Here is a 16,832-nt window from a genome sequence, read left to right as displayed (position 1 = left end):
ATCTAATACCAGGAAATGATGGACTTCACAGGAGCAGTGAAGCCCTTAGTTCAACAAATGATTTTTAAAAATCCTAAAAACTCCCCAACTCAGGGCGGAATTAAATATTCCACACCGAATGCAAAAGCAAAAAGATGTTAATTTTGGCTTTATGCACAAAGTGAATAAAAAGTTCATTCTGCTCTTTGCTCTGCAGGAAAATTCTTTTGATTGCAACACTATTCCATGGGCTGGGTGTTATAAATAACACCAGCTCACACTTATAGAATGACTGTGGACTGAGGATCTCTAAGAATTTTGAAAACACTCATGCAAAGTGAACCGAAAAACAAATAAATAGGACTACAGGTTCAATGGCTCAGTTTAACATTTACAGAGTACATGTCAAGAGGCAGGTTCTATGCTGAGTGCCGGGTGTGCCGGAAAGGTGTGGACACTAGAAATTAGGACTGTGGTAACCAGAATGAGAATCCAGCACAAAGTGCCATGTGCTCTGAATTATTATACCCTGACATCAATTATTGTCACAGCTTACTTGTTGATAAGTTCAAATTCTTTTATTTACTCATGAACAATGGAAGGAATTGGATTAGGATTTTAATGGGTATGGAAACACTGGGGGGGAGGGAAATCAAGTCCAAAATGGAATATAATGGCAATGGCTTTGTATTTTGGGTCTCTGATGGTCCCTTTCCTTCCAAGCCCCAAATGCATTTTCTCATTTTTCTTCTGTGTATGTGTGTTGGTGGCGATGGGAGGAAATAGTCAAATAATGGGGTTTTCTTTTGTGCCTCTTCCTTGTCTGAAGCAAGCTTTATCAATTCCAACAAGCCCCAGGAAGCAAAAGGAAAAGTAGGTGATAGAACCAAAGGCTGGGTCCAGGCTACTTGGGTGATGTGATAGATGGCCAAGGACTCAGTCACTGAGTCTCTCTTTTCTCATCTATTTAAAGAGGAGAATCAGAGTGTCAATTCCTACAGCGGCTGTGTAGAGAAATTGAGTTCATTTATGTAAAGTCCATAGCACCAGGCTTGGCACCAAGTATGTATTGGCATATTTTAGGTTACAACTAAGATGGTACTACTGTATTTTTGGGTCTTGATAGAATTTCAGTGTATGGTCCTATTTTCTCTGCTAGGAGAATCTTGATCACTCTCTATTCTACCATGTCTCCAGGCTTTGTCACTTTCTATCCCCTATTTTTTTTTTCCAAGTCTGTATCACCATGAACATATATTTCTGTATATGTCCTGTCTCCCTTCCCCCACCCCGCCCATGCCCGAGGTAGTTACTATGGCCCTTACAAATAAGACAAAACACCTCCCTTTTCATTCTCCACCACTAGAACTGGAGCTCTGTGAGAGAAGGGATTGGTTACTTTTGTTCCCTGATGCTTGCATGGATTCTATAACAAGGCCTCGCATAGAGTAGGCACTCAAATATTTTTGGAATGAATGAATAAACTAGTTGTTCTCAAGACCTTCATACTTCCAAGCACAGGTCAGACCCACAGTCCCTTCCTGCTTGAATCTGAACCCATGATGAAAAGGTTACATATACTCTACTTGGGATTTGAGGAGACCCAACTGATTATCCCCCATGTGGATTCCTGATGGAGGTGTTTCTCCAGTGTACCTGGTACCTTGCAATTCTATTAGAACGTTTTCTTACAATCCCATGGTCCTAAGAGGTAATCATAAACTAGTCACCTGGGCCCACAAATGTGTGTGCATCTGTGTGTGTGTGCACTCACGCACACACATGGGTATATGGATGTATTTATATTTAATGATTTCAGCAAATTAGTAAAAACCAGAAGATTTCAGATGAAAATGCACAATTTCAAGTTCCCTTTTAAGATCCAAAGATGTGGCCACACTGGGCCCACATTCCTGGGCGTCAATTGGCTGGCTTTGAGTGGCTGTACCTCCATTTAGAGAAAATAGGGGTCTCTAGTTTGCTATTGTTTGTGCTCCCCTTTATTGTCTTTCTAATGTTGTGGGCAAGTGTCAGTTGAAATTTACTATTGCAATTGAGCAATATTTCCCAAGACAGAGAAATCTCTTAATCAAAAGTGCACAAACAGAAGACTTGGTACTTTAGACCACAGGGGAGAAAAAACTTTTTTCAGAAGGAAATAGATTGTTCTAATGTGTTTGCTATGGAACTGTCCAGCACGCTTGAATCTTTAGGTTACCTGGTCATTCCAGATGTTTGAGTTTGCCACTCTGTTCTAGGAAGAGGGAACCCTATGGCTTGGACCACTCTGTCATCCTGGGGTTGTGCTAGATTGATGACTATTTAGGTTTTTCCCTTGCTGGTGTGAGCAAGACATGTCTGGATGTCAACTTCCTTTCTGTCATTTAACTTTATGCAATCACGGCTTTGGGTAATACTTCTGCAGGATATCAATTCACAAAAAATTGTTAGAAATTGCTACTCCTTCAGGATCAGAAACAATAATCTGATTCAAATGCATTAGAGCATTTTATTTCTGATTATACTCACATGCTTGAATATGTTTCAATAAGTCTCTATCAGTAATAGGTGTTACAGGAAAAATGAGTTCCTTGTTAAATAAAACTGGAAAACACAGATGAAATATGGTTCTATGGGTTTCTTTACTGTGAATTATTTTTTTCCTTTTTTTTTTTTTCTTGAAACAAGCACTGTGTATCCCTGAAGTACTGAGAGCTGGTTGGGACGGAAGGGGGCTGGTATGTATTATTTTCCAAACTTGTTTTGTCTGGTTATAGACCTTTCTTTCTTTTATTTTTTTAACCACAAAAGATCAGTTGGCAAGTACTATAGTGTTTGATCTTTTACTCTGCATAGAGTCCATTGCCTACATTTTGAGATCAACTTCAACTGGATCTATGAAAATAATAGTACAAAGACATCACCACATCCTGGATTCCCAAGGACAGCACTTATCTGAAGCATGCAAACAGCCTTTAGATAATAATCCCTGATATCGCAAATTCATTAGGGTCTTATTTCTGCCAGGCATTGAACCTACCCTCCACTTTCTCTCTGATTCTTTAAATTAAACAAAAACCCTCCCAGGGCTTATTTTATAGATGATGGAATCTAAGACTTTGTGACATTAAATAATTACCCAAGATCCAACCTCGGAGGGGTGAAGTTAAACCCTCAGGAAATATTTCACATACACATGTACTCCGAACACCCATGTTCTTTAACGATATAAACAAACAGCTAGTATTTATTTAAATGCTTATTAGGAATTTGGCATATAGGGATTTTATAGGGATTAGCTACTTAAATCCTCCCCACTACAAAGTGCTACTATAATTTTCATCTTTACAGATTAGAAATTAAGATTGAAGCAAGGCTCTTAACTGGTACATCCTTACGCCATGAGCACATTGTGCCAACTCTGGGCACATCTGGGAAGATGCCGGTGTCCATGCATTTAACTGCCTTCTGGATGCTCCCAAGATATGCCGTGAGCATCTGTTACTTATAGAGTTCGTGATAAATACTGATAACCTGGAGCGCCTGGGTGGCTCAGTGGTTTGGGCTGCTGCCTTCGGCTCGGGTCATGATCTCAGGCAGGGTCTTGGGATCGAGCCCTGCATCGGGCTCCCTGCTCCGCAGGAAGCCTACTTCACTCTCTCTCTCTCTCTCTGCCTGCCTCTCTGCCTACTTGTGATCTCTGTCTGTCAAATAAATAAATAAAATCTTTAAAAAAAAATAAATACTGATAACCTGCTGGGCTTGAAAGCACAAAAGAAGATAGGAGGATGTTTATCGAAAGCATCAGCACTGTATCACTAGAAAAATAGAAAAAAAAAAAAAAAAAAGCAAAACCCACAAACAGCCAGTCTTTTAACAACTTCAGTGAAGGATTTCTAGTCTTCGGGTTGTGTTTCTGTATCTCTGCTTTATCCTTTGTGTGTCAAGTTTTGCCGACTAGATTTTCTCTGTTAGGAACAATAGCAAGAACACTTTCCTTGATGAATTCCCCAGGAGAAATGGTACAACGCACCATCCCCACATGCTCTCCAGAGCAAGGCTGCAGCCCCTGGGGCAGGTGCGCATCTCCATTCCTGGTATCTTCTCCCAATGGGGAGGGCTTGTCTCCCCTGTCTGGAATGTCCCCCATGGCAATAAGGAGGTCAGCAGATTCCCCGAGACTGTAACAAAGGCCTAGGGGACGGCATGCTTGGGGAAAAAACTGGAGGTGAACACCAGAGCTTTACAAAGAGCTCCCAAAGTAGGCCCTTATAAAAGTGAATAATGAGCTGCATAGACTAGTTTCTTCACGCTGAGCTCAACACACATCTTTAAACATAAGATTGTCAAGGAAGCGGATACTCGGAAACCCTTTCATCTTAATTAAAGTTATGTGGGCTACGAACTACTTTTCCTTTATATTAAGCTCTTATTCCTGTGGAGAAATTTCTATTTGTTTTTATCTAATTTGAGCTTCAAGGTTAATCTCGGTTTAAGACTTTCACTCACTGGGAGAGATGGTCCATCCGGTTCGCCCCTGATCCCATGTATATGCATGCATCCCCCAGGAGCCTGCTGGGCTCCAAAGCCTCTTGCTGACGGTGCGTTCTTTACACTGTTCCCTTCAACAGAAAGAATGGACTGTGTATCTGGGAAGGATATATGGAATGGGAGGATTTTGAAAAAGGTCACAAAGCTTTCTATATTAGGGTTCCATGTGCCACAATCCTTAAATGTGGAGTTTCTGATAAAACTTGCTCTGGGATATGGAGCCTGAGGTTTTCATGGTGGGGAAAGCAGCAGCAAGAGGGGATACGCTGGACACAAAGAAGGAGAATGCATTTCATTCCACAAAGGGATTTTTGCAGACTTTGAGACAACGGATACATCAGACTGCCAGGCGCACCATGTTCCCTAATTTTCTTCCACAAATATAAGTTTGATTGGATTAAACCAGTGATGGAAGTCACGTGTGCTTTTGATTTCAAAGGGAATGTAAGAAATCATACACAAGTTGCAGGAGATCTAATTTAGGATCTAATTGGAATTTTTCACAAATTTAACGCATACAACAACAAGCACTCAGATTAAGAAATAGAACATTCTTAGAGTCCCAGAAGCCTCTCTTTCAACTCCAACCACTCTTCCCCACACCAAGGAAACTTCTATTTTGACCTCTAACAGCATAGATTAGTTTTACAACAGTTGGTAAATTTTAAAATGCTTACATCAAAAGTGGTTTACCCTAAAAATATTCTTTGCTTTGCTATACATACTACATGTCTTGGCTCTAAGTACAAAAAAAATTCAGTCAGAACACTCTCTCACCCATCACCTGCCTTTTTGCCAAATAGGTCCAATAAAGAACTTCCCATTCTTTTACAAGGATATCTGAGCTCCTATCTAGCCCTTCCCATTTTATTTGGGTCAATCTACTGTTGCAAAGCACTTTCGTCTTCTTCCTGTTGGAAAATGGAGGCATTATAAAATGGTTTTCACTGACTTTAGCAAAGTATTTGGAATGATTTCTGACTAAAAATGCAGAGTGTATGGAACTCATTTCATCAGGAGGACCTTGGGGGAAACCCAGAGAAATAGCCAACCATACTCCAGAGTGCCTTTAAGCGAAGGAGAACAAAAGTAACTGCTGTTTGAGGGAGACGGATCCAATCCAGTAAGGTGCTGGGGCCAAGCAAATAAATGGGGGTTAGGAGTGTGAACCCAAATCAAGACTCATACTGCAGGTGCTGAGTTGCGATCAGGAAGCTTCATACACGGGCAACTCTATTTAGCAACCTCCAGAGTGACTAGCAAGAGGGAATTTATTTAAGGATTCTTTGTGATTTTCTTATGATTCACTCAGGATGCTTACTGATTCTCTGAAGCAACAGAGGGGAACCCAGCTGGTAATAAATAAGATGCTGATCTATACTGCTTCCTCTCTGAAATCTCCATGCTGGGATTATCCTACATTCTCGGCTCCAGGCCTGCAGGCTTCCATGACTTTGCTGCGAAGATCCTGCTCGGCTTTTTGGGTCCTTCCTTTCTTGGTATTTCCAATGGTCGCTTTCTCCTGTTTCTCTTGACTTGATCTATCACAGCCCAGAGTCGACTGAATCGGCAGTGTGATGCCTCATGAAGAAACAAGCATTTCACAAATAAACCATAGAACACAGGGGAATGTGCCTATCCGACTCCCCAAAGAACTTCTTGGCTTATCTAGTTAATGTGAACAAACCAGAATGGATGGTCTCTGGACTATGGTAATTGTATTTTATTGACTGTATCTCTTTGGTTCCCTGAAAGACTTAAGATGGCTTACGAGGACACGCTGTACAGAACAGTAAGTTAGAAGAAGTAAAAAATATCAGAAAAGGAACAACATGGATAACATTATTAACTGAAAGGAAAAAGGCCCTTGAACCACAAATGTTTATCACTAAGGCTTTCGTAGCTTGTTCATGACAAGTTTGACTTTAAAATTCCTGGAATTTGGGGCACCAGACTGGCTCACTCGGAGAAGCATGAGACTCTTGATCTCAGGGTTATGAATTGGAGCCCTGGGTTGGGAGTAGAGATTACAGAAATAAAATTTAAAAGGGAATAAAATTCCTGGAATTTACCATCAATAGGAAAACATGAGAAGTTACAAAATCGGTGTTGCCAATAAGACCAAAAAAAAAAAAAAAAAGCAAACCAGCTTTTTAAGGACAGACACAATTCTTGATGTTAAGACAGGAAACAAAAGTCTCCAAGCGTTCTCATCAAGAAGATGCTTAATAGTGAATAGGAAGGGTTACAGGGCAGTTGTAAAACAGCAATTCAAAGCCGGCTTATTGCTGTCTTCAATATAGTAAGATGGCATTGTACCAAGAAGAGTGTGGCCACAGTGTGGTCACAGATTTCCAATGAGGAGTGGTAAACATGGGGTGTTCCAGAAAGAACTGGATGAACCACATGTGCACCATTAAAAAAAAATAATAACTGGTTCAAAATTATTATTGGCCTGGATGGTGGCTCATCTGCATTTTTCACTGGGTTTGGAGACCTAAGTTTTAATAGTTTGTGAAGCTGAGTAAAAAGGGTTGGTTCATCTTAGTAAGGTATGAGGCGCTTAAGTTCTCATAATTTCCCTGTAGACAACTCCTTTGCTGCTCAGAGGTGGTCACCAGCCTAACTTTACTTGGGACCATGACTAAAATTTTCCCTAGAGAAGAGTTTTGGAGTTACTCTACTACACTGAGAAATGGCAGACAGAAGGCCCAAAGATCTACATTCTAGAGCCTAAGAACCATGGGAATTTACCTCACATTTAAAAGCAAGAAATCCCAACAAAGCCCCCAGAAGAGACCTGTTGTCAGCCCAGGATTTTCTCATGTGTTCCAATTGATGAAGTAGTTGCACAGCTGTATATAACTGAGGACATAAATAAAATCTACACAATACTTAACCCGTACCATTGTGCATTATCTTAGTGGCTACGTTCCAAATTAGACACAATAAAATCTCTTTCTACTAATTGCAGACTCTTCTGATGAGATGGAAAAGCGACCTAGGCACTAAAACTCCAACTATAGAAAAATATTCCTGAGCAGAATGAGATAAAATATAGATCTACTATTCTTTCTGCACTTGATCTTTTGTGTTTGATCATAAATGCACGTTGTGAAGAGATGCCTCATACCTCCAAGCTAAACACTGTTTGCTACTCATTAGTGATTTATAAATGATATTTTCTCCCTGGTGACATATCTTTTGATATGATTCTCTAATAATAACATCCACCAATATTAAAATAAGAAGAGCCCCATGTATTGTGATCATCTTCAACCACATTTCCTCATGAAAATTAAATTTTCGCACACCAACTGATATTGTATGCATATATTTGTCTACCGTCATTATAAATCTCCTAAGGGTCTCTATAAAATGATAGTTTTGCCTCTTTGCAGTAATTCTACCTAAAGCTCCAAAGCAAGAAACTAATTACATGCTGACTTTTCACTAACTTTGATCTTTAAAATGCCATACTATGGACGTTCTATAGGTAATCATATAATTACAATTCACTAAATGAGTTGAAATTAGCCATAAACCTTTTTATTTAAATTGTATTAACTGTTTCTTCAGTAACACTGTCTGCGAGGCTACTCTTTTCTACTTAAGTTTGCCGATATAAAGTTTCAAACTAAAATCTGATTATGGTCACTAATGTTTATAACAAATGCCTCATTATAACACCAGAAGCACCAATGAAGATGAATATGCAAGAATTTCTTAAAATATGCTTAAGGAAAGGCCAAGGATAAACTACAGTGGCAAAAGGAAATGACTGAAATTTCTCAGGGGAATGTTTTACTCTATAAGAAAAAAAAAAATGACCTCACTTGTATTTTCCCATTGAGTTGGTGCAGTATTTCCTGACAGAAAAATTAAAGACAATTGTTTCTTTCAGTATACCATAGGACTATGCACAGAAAGAGAAAAAAAAAAAATCCTAGATTTCACTTTTGGGAAATCTCAATCCCCTCTGTACAGACTGATGGGAATTGGCAAACAAAGGATTGCCACCCCATAACTCCCCCCACTTTTTAAAATCTCTTAATTAAATTTTACTTGTTTTTAACAGCCATTATCGTTGGAAAATTTTGAGTTCCTCTTGTAGTTTTTTTTTTTTAACATTATATAGGATATTATTTTTGTGGGCACTGAAAATTTCTTTTCTTGTTAGTATATTCAAAACACTAGACCAATAGCTCACAACTGGGGTTGGTTTCGCCCCTCAAAGGACATTTGGCAATGTCTGGAGACGCTTTTGGTTGTCACAGCTTAGGGAGTTCTACTGGCATCTAGTGTGTAGAGACCACGGATGCTGCTAAAATCCTAGAAGGCACAGGACTATTCCCACAACAAAGAACAGCCAGCCCAAAATGTCAACAGTGCTGCGAGTTTGAGAAACCCTGCCTTAGACCACATAAAATGAATGAGTATACATCAGTGACTACTTTGAAAAGTTTTAAAATGAAGAAACCCAAGTCTTTGGAGTAGGGATACTGGTAATGAATTCCTCTTTAAAGTTGAGCCCAAAAGGTATGGAGAGGAAGCCCTCCATTGTTTGGAAAAGAGACCTCTACCTTCACCGTGTTTATGGACCTTATTTATCTAATAACATTCAGAGCCGCACAAAACCCTGACCACCACATTCACTTTAAAGCTGAGTAAACAAAGTGTGTTTTGACTTGTCATCAATCAAGACATGTGATCACAGGGAATATTGTGTGCAAGAGGCAGTTGTTTTATCTGGAGCCTCAGCCTTTAAAAAATTCAAAACAGTAAAGTTGTTTATTTGACACCACTCTTGACCTGACGGTAGGGCTTCATTCTAAGAGAAAGTAAAACACACACTGCTTTCTGATTATTTGTAATTATATAGGAAGTCTACCTCTCTATGGTCTGAACCCAGAAAGAAACAGGAAAAGCTTTCAAACCAAACCAAGCCAAACCAAACCTCCCAAGGAAAATGGGGTGAGGACGATGAAGTGTTATTTCCAAGCCACCTGCGGAACCAATAAGGACTGTCATTTTCTGAGTCTTCAGGAGTATGAGGGAGCATTTAGCTCTGGGAATTACTTCCTTTGAAGATCTTTGATCCAAAGAATAAAATGAGATATTTAGGAATAGAAACTTGAAAATGAGATATTTAGGAATAGAAACTTCTGAAACACATCCATAAACCCAACATACAAACTTTGGGCTTTGTGTAGGTGGATGGCCAGCTCTGTCCCAGACACATAACCTATTTTCCAAACCTTACTTTCTTTGAATAGACTTACCCTCTGTATCAACTCCATTCATTGTGTTTAATGATGCTGTTTGCTGACTTTGATGGCCTGCTTAAGAAGTGTTTGTAACCTGGAGCATTAAATGGTTTTCCAGTATAGCCCTGAGACACCCGGCTTGGTGTCTTGACATAACTTTGTCTGAAGTTTGGTCCTCCCACATAGCTACTGAGCAGCTAATATCAGCCACTTGGCTTTTCCCATCAATGATTTCTAGGATAGAGTCCAAAGCACTCTTGAGATGCTATTTTCTTTGATGCTTGTGGATAAATGACACACAAATGCAACAGCTTTATCTTTCTTATGCAGGTTGTTACAATGACTTGTAGCCTACTAAGGAGTGAATGAGCATGACTAAAACCTGGTTTTCATGAGCTGAAATTACCATGTAGCTAAGCTATCACTTGAATTCGAGGACTAAGTTAGTATTTGAGATCCTGGACTACAAAGCCTCTCCCTGTCCCACACGTGCACACAGACAAAATCCTAGTGGGCCCTGAAGAGTGGGAGCCAGGGCCAAGTTTTTTGCTTGATTGTTATGAAAAACAATTTTTTAATTTAATTGCTTAAGTGAGATGTGGTCAAAAACCTTACAGAGTCACTGCTCTAATCTCTTTTTCCTCATTTTCAGTTAAAGACAACTGGATAAACAGATATCAAAGCTACCTTCTCATGGTTTGTGTGGGGGGATGCATCTACAAATTTGGGTCTACCTTACTTCCTTTGGGTCAAGCATACATTATGACAGAATGGAGAAGGAGAAACGTTATTTTAACAAAATGAGCAGCTGTATTATATAAAATGAAGGCAATATTTTGGATGTAAGTGTAGTCAAGATATCTATTTTAATTCAGAAATTACTTGATCCTGTAAGCCTGAGGGACTTGATTTTTGCTTTCTCTGCTTTGAAGGTGTTACCATCCGCCCTATCAAATGCTACTTATCTTTTGGGATTCAACCCAGCAACCCTTCCTCTGAGAATCATCCCCATGTAACATGGGGTCATTCCTTCCTTTGTAGCAACCCCTGCCCATAGCATATAACCACATCTACAACTATCATGCCATTCAATATTTTTAATAGCTTCTTAAGGTATTTTTATATCATACTATAAAATTCCCCATTGAAATGTACATTGAATGATAGTCAATTTACAGAGTTGTGCATGTAACACCTTGGGGAAATCTAGACCATTTCTATTACACCAAAAAGAACCTTCATGACCATTAACAGTCATTCTCCATTTCCACCCACCCACCCCCAACCCCACATTACCATTACCACTAACCTACTTTTTGTTTCTGTAGATTTCATACTGGCCTGGGTTGCCTTCTTTGGCTTTCCCTTTCCCTTGAGAAACACTTCCTTCTTCCCATGCTTCTTGAAGGCATGGATCATGATTTTCCTTCTTTTTATCTTTTCTTCCCAACTACACAACTTCTATAATACAGGTAAAAAATAATAGAATGTAATATTTATCAAAGCATCCATACATTATTTGAAGTATGCAATTAAGAGTGTTATAAATTCCCTCCAATTTAATTCTTTAATCGGTCATTGGATGGGTACCATGTTTATCCCTTTCAGAAATAAAAATATAGCCCTTGAGTGGTTAAATCACCCACCCTGGGTCATGTCAGGATTTGAAGCTCAGGTTGTCTGACTCCAAAGCTGATGGATAATGGATGGGAGGATAATGGATGGATAATGGATAATGAGGATGGGAGTTCTTAATCTGGAACAGGGATTCTTAATTCTAGAAAGGACTCCATTAGAGACCTCATGAATTTGTTTGCCATGTTTTAGGTGCATATGGTATATATTTGTGCTGTAACGTTCATAGATTTTATTAGAATTTCAAAGGTAGCCTTGATCCAAAAATGAGAGTGCCCCCTCATGTAGCTGCTGACTGGGGCAGCCCAAGTGGTAAGTCATGGTCCCCTCAATGTGCTTCTCTCTTCCTAGGATAAAAAAGTGGTACCATCCTTACCCTCTGTGTTATGTGGGCAAGGTTTTCTAAGAACCCACTTGTCCCAAATCTCATTCTGTGTTCAAAATAAGGAAGTTAATCCTACCTCATGTATATCAAAGGAAACGCCTCCCCCCTCTTTGCCCTTCCTTTGTTTCTAGCTGCCTGTCATGTCAATAAAGTTGTTGGGGGAAAAAAAAATTCAAATGGGAGAAAGACTATAAATGGAGAACCCTTAGATCCTTCCTTCTCCCTGGTGTAAATGCTTCCTTTCTCCCCAGAGCTGGGGTAAGTTAATTGTATTTGAATGAATAATTCTAATAAAGCAGTGACCTTTAATGCCAACTGGTGTTTTTAATTTTAATTCACTGTCAGTCACTCCAACGTGAGCCACCCCAGGATGTGAGCAGTGGAAAGGCCAGTATGTACAGAGAAGAGAAAAACAAACATGCAGAGCTGGGTGCCCGCCGCCCGCAGGTAAACAGAGAGATGGCAGATCTTACAAAGAGATGTGGGCTGGAGACTCCTTAAAAAGGAGGCAGGAAAATGGTGGAAATTAGAACCAGAGTTATGTCAAAATTCAACAGAGAAGTCTTCAGCCCATCAAGAAAACTCACTGTTCATTGTATAAAATTTAGAAAAGACATAAAAGCAGGGAAAGGAAATGGTAGAATAAAACAGACAAAACCAAACCAAACCCACCTAAAATCTCATTTCTTAGAAACAACCACGGTGACTACTGTTAATATTCTGGAATATATCCTTCCAGTCTTTTTTCTACCTTTATATACATATATAAAATTGATGCATACATTCTTTTAGCTATATATTTTAAAACTGAATTATGCTGTGCACATTGTTTTATGGATTGCTGGAGGAAGAATTAATTGTTTTTTTTTTTAATGTACCTTGAAATTCAGTTTTTAAATTCCTAACTCATATGAGTTGGAAAGATAGTAGGTGCCACTGGTGGGGGAAGAAAGTTCTAGTGTTACAGGATCCTCTAAAGCAGATATCTCAATAGAAAAGCCAGAAGGAATGGGGCTAACCTTGAACTGAGGGCAGAGAACCAGGTTAAGGCCTTTCTGACAAGCTCTTATTGAGGCCCAGTAAGAATTTGGGTTTGTTGGGGGTACCTGGGTGGCTCAGTCTGTTAGGCATCTGGCTTCAGCTCAGGTCATGATCCTGGTGTCCCTGGATGGAGCCCCAGCCAGAGTCAGGCTCCTTGCTCAGCAGGGAGTCCTTTTCTCCCTCGGCCTCTCCTCCCTGCTTGGTCTCTCTCTCTCTCTCAAAGAAATAAATAAAATCCTCCAAAAAAGCATTTAGGTTTGTTGTTGTTCCCTGCACTGATGTGAAGTCAGAAATTCATATTTTGACAAGTCCTCCCATTTAAAAATGATAGCAATTCATTTAAATTAAAATAAAAATCTTGCACAGACCAAGTAAATTAAGTGTCTTGACCGGATTCGGCCTAGGCACCAAGTTGCCAACTCCAGTCTAAACGAGCAGGTAACCTCCAGCCCATCCGTGCCTCCAGCCACCAGTCACCACGCTCCTGACAATACAGTATTTACCCTTCTGCGGGAGCTTGTTGGTCTTACACAGCATATATTTAAATTTCAACAGATTATAATTAATATTCCATTTTAATTCCTTTCTTTCTTCACCACTTCTCAACAGCAATGAAAACGAAAACCAGAAATTCTCTTCCTCCAGAGAATTTACCACGGAAGAGGTCAATATATTAGTGCCATCATTATAAGCATTTTATTTCAACTCAATAAAAATGTCTTGTGTAGCTACAGTATTTAGAAAGAAATGAGACCATCGAGGGCTTCCCACGGAAAAGTGCATGTATTTATTTATTCATTCAACATATGATCGAGTTTCTACTGTGGAAACAGTGCTCTGGGCACTGGGTACGGAGCAGTGACCAGACCACGTATCTTAGGGGTCATGTTCCTGAATGCTGGGCCACAGAAGGTGGGCAGTGGGAGCAGGCTACAGGTCAGCATCCCTCCTTCCACACCAACAATGAGCCCTCCTATACCACACGGGAGAGTGCCTGAGGGCCAAGATGCCACATGGAAGGTATAAGAGGGTCTCAGAAAACCAATGTTTCTAACCTGAAAATTCCACTCAGAAGCCGGAATCCATTGTGTAGCTTTGCTTGCCTTTGATGGAATACGAGTGTCTCAAACATTGTTCTGTGCTTTAACCATATGGGACATCTTGCCTAAGAACCACACCAGTCATTCCCAGCTCTGAGACATGCACAGAGTAACTGTTGCTTCCGTGGACCCACCTGCCAGGCCTCCGTCCCAGATGTGTCGGTTCTTAGGCCCAGGCGTGCTGATTCTCAAACTCCTCCCTCAGAGGGCACAGAAATAACCCAATAGGCCAGCGAGTAGCGCACGGACATTATATAAGTATTTTCCATTTATAAACAAACGGACTTTTCCACAGACAAATTGGCCTTTGGGTTTCATCTGAGGGCTAGTTCATGACAGGCACAGTGAGTGTTGCCCTATTTAATGCATCTTCCTACGTCAGGTCACCTAACTAAATTGTGGGTATTAAGATATTTCTGCCTCTCTCATTAGCCCTTCCTTCATGTCTTTACCTCCACTGCCAGCTGCCATGCTTAGACATTCCAATGTTGAATAAGTGACCTAAATTTATGTGAAAGGAAATATTTTGGGATCTATAGGTATCTTGACCCTACAGTACAATCGCTTCATCTTAAGCACAAGGACATTGCAGCCCAGTGAGGCAAAATGATTTGCTCAGATCACACAGACATGCCAATTTAAATGCATCCCAAAGATACTGTACTTGGGAAAAAGAAAAGTAATGAACATGATTGTAGATATAGGAGGCGGATATTTTCAGTGGCTGGTAGAAATAGCTTCTTTGGAATCATCTAAGTGCCCCTGTAAGAGCTCAGATGAGTTGTTATGAGATATTGAAAAAAACTGAGGGTGGCAAATATTCTCGATTTCTTAGGTGATAATATTTAAGTATGGCATACCACTTTGTTTGAGAATGAAACAAAAAAACTCATGCTATAACACTGAATTCAAAATCTCTGTTGGGCAACAATGATTAGAATATAGTTTTAATGTCTAGTTTGATTCAAAATATGTTTCTGAGGGAGAGTCTAACATGATTCACTATATATGGTTTTGACTAAAATAATATTTTGCTAGACTCTAATAGGATGTTAATACCCCTGTGAGCCAGGCTGGCTCCATTCAATGTTCATCTTAATTAGCTAACATTAACCATCATTAGGGTTTTATATGGTACAATGCACATTACTTCATAACTTCCACCCAGATCACATGGATCTAGATCATAATACATGTTATCAATCATCAACTTCCTGGGCTTTCTTAACACCTAGCTTTTATTTTAAAAGTTAAGGTCAATGTTAAGTGTTATACTTCAGCTGAAAAAGTTTTTAAAAAAATCAATGTTAATTAACAATGTTAATTAAATGTTAATCATGTAAATGAAAGCATTTTTCATTCACTTGCCTAGTAAATTATAGCCAGGTAGTCTCATATATTATTCGAGAGGACAGAGGGAAATGGTGTCCACTAAGAGGGAATGGGGAACAAAACTGGATAAAACAAAACAAAAATTTGGTATGGAAAGTATGTGATTTTTGTTTGTCTGTCTGTTTGTTTTTTGCATGGGGTATCTACCTTAATTTCCAGAGATTCACTGACTGATACAGGAGAAGGATCTAGAAAAAATAAAGAGGCATATTTTGAGGCAGTGGGATATTTGGAAGGCCTCTTTTCCAACTAAGCTTATCTTTGCCTGACAAGATGCAGACCACATACACTTGGCTTCAGTATTTTGAGTTCATGAAGAAGGTATTTTTAAACTGTTTTTAATATTTAAGAGTATTACAAAGCAGCTGGGACCCTTCAACCAGTAAGACCATTTGGAAAGGTTACACATGCCTACGTGCAGGCCTGTCTTATCCTTTTCCTATTGGCAATAGAGAATTGCTACCAAAGGAGAATCAGATCAGAAAATTAGTTTTTTTTGTGATTTTGCAAACTATGTCGTGGTTCTAAATTCTAAGGCATCAAGGGCAAACTTTGTATATTGACACTTACTTCAGTACATGTGTAAGTGCCTGCTCTGTGTCAGATCCTGTGGAAAGATATGGATGGAAAGTGTGTGTGCGTGTGTGTGTGTGTGTGTGTGTGCAATTCTTATTACAACATTCATCAAAAATAAGACGTTAGACTTCAAACTAGACACACACACACACACACACACACACACACACCCTTAGAATATAGGGATCTCTTAGGTTATCAAATTAGGTTCCCAGACAACAAACTGGGGGCCCACAGATACTTAAGGGTGTTGCCAAAATATAGCTATGTAACACTGGACCCAAACAGTTGTGTGTGTTTTTACCGTTTAATTCAGGTGTATCATCTGACAGTAGGCTTGATTTGTCCACTTATTTGAGAGGACAAGCCCACTTGTCCAGAGGATTATCATGGATTTTATAAACCAATACCATAATAGGACCAGAACTCATGAGTTAACATTGGCCAAACTCTTCAACAGTCCCACAGCTACACGATGATCTGCCCCTCTGATGGTGCATTTTCTTCCCTTTCCTTCAATTACCGGAGACACCGGACAACCTCTGTCCATTTCTCTGCTGTCTGAGTTAGAAAAGGTATTTCTGTTGATTGCAATTCAAGAATCCTAACTGAGGAAATGACCCTCATGTGTCCATCACATCGGCAGTGAGTAGACTGGCAGAGGCTTACGAACTGTTCCCAGGGCAACAGCTCTAACTTTATCCCCACCTATCTGTCCTGGGAGTAAACAGGTGGAGAAGGATGTACTAGATACAGAAAAGACAGCCCTGCTCCACTCAACAAAGTCATTAAATTATGCCAGACTTTTTTGTTATTTTGAGCATCATTAGCAAAATGTCACTTACATGACACTCATTTGAGACCCAGGTGTGCCACACATTTGTATTCTGTCATCTCTCACTAATC

The sequence above is a fragment of the Mustela lutreola genome, chromosome 2, assembly GCF_030435805.1.
Source record: "Mustela lutreola isolate mMusLut2 chromosome 2, mMusLut2.pri, whole genome shotgun sequence".
NCBI lineage: Eukaryota > Metazoa > Chordata > Mammalia > Carnivora > Mustelidae > Mustela > Mustela lutreola.
Note: the sequence above shows the minus strand (reverse complement) of the source record.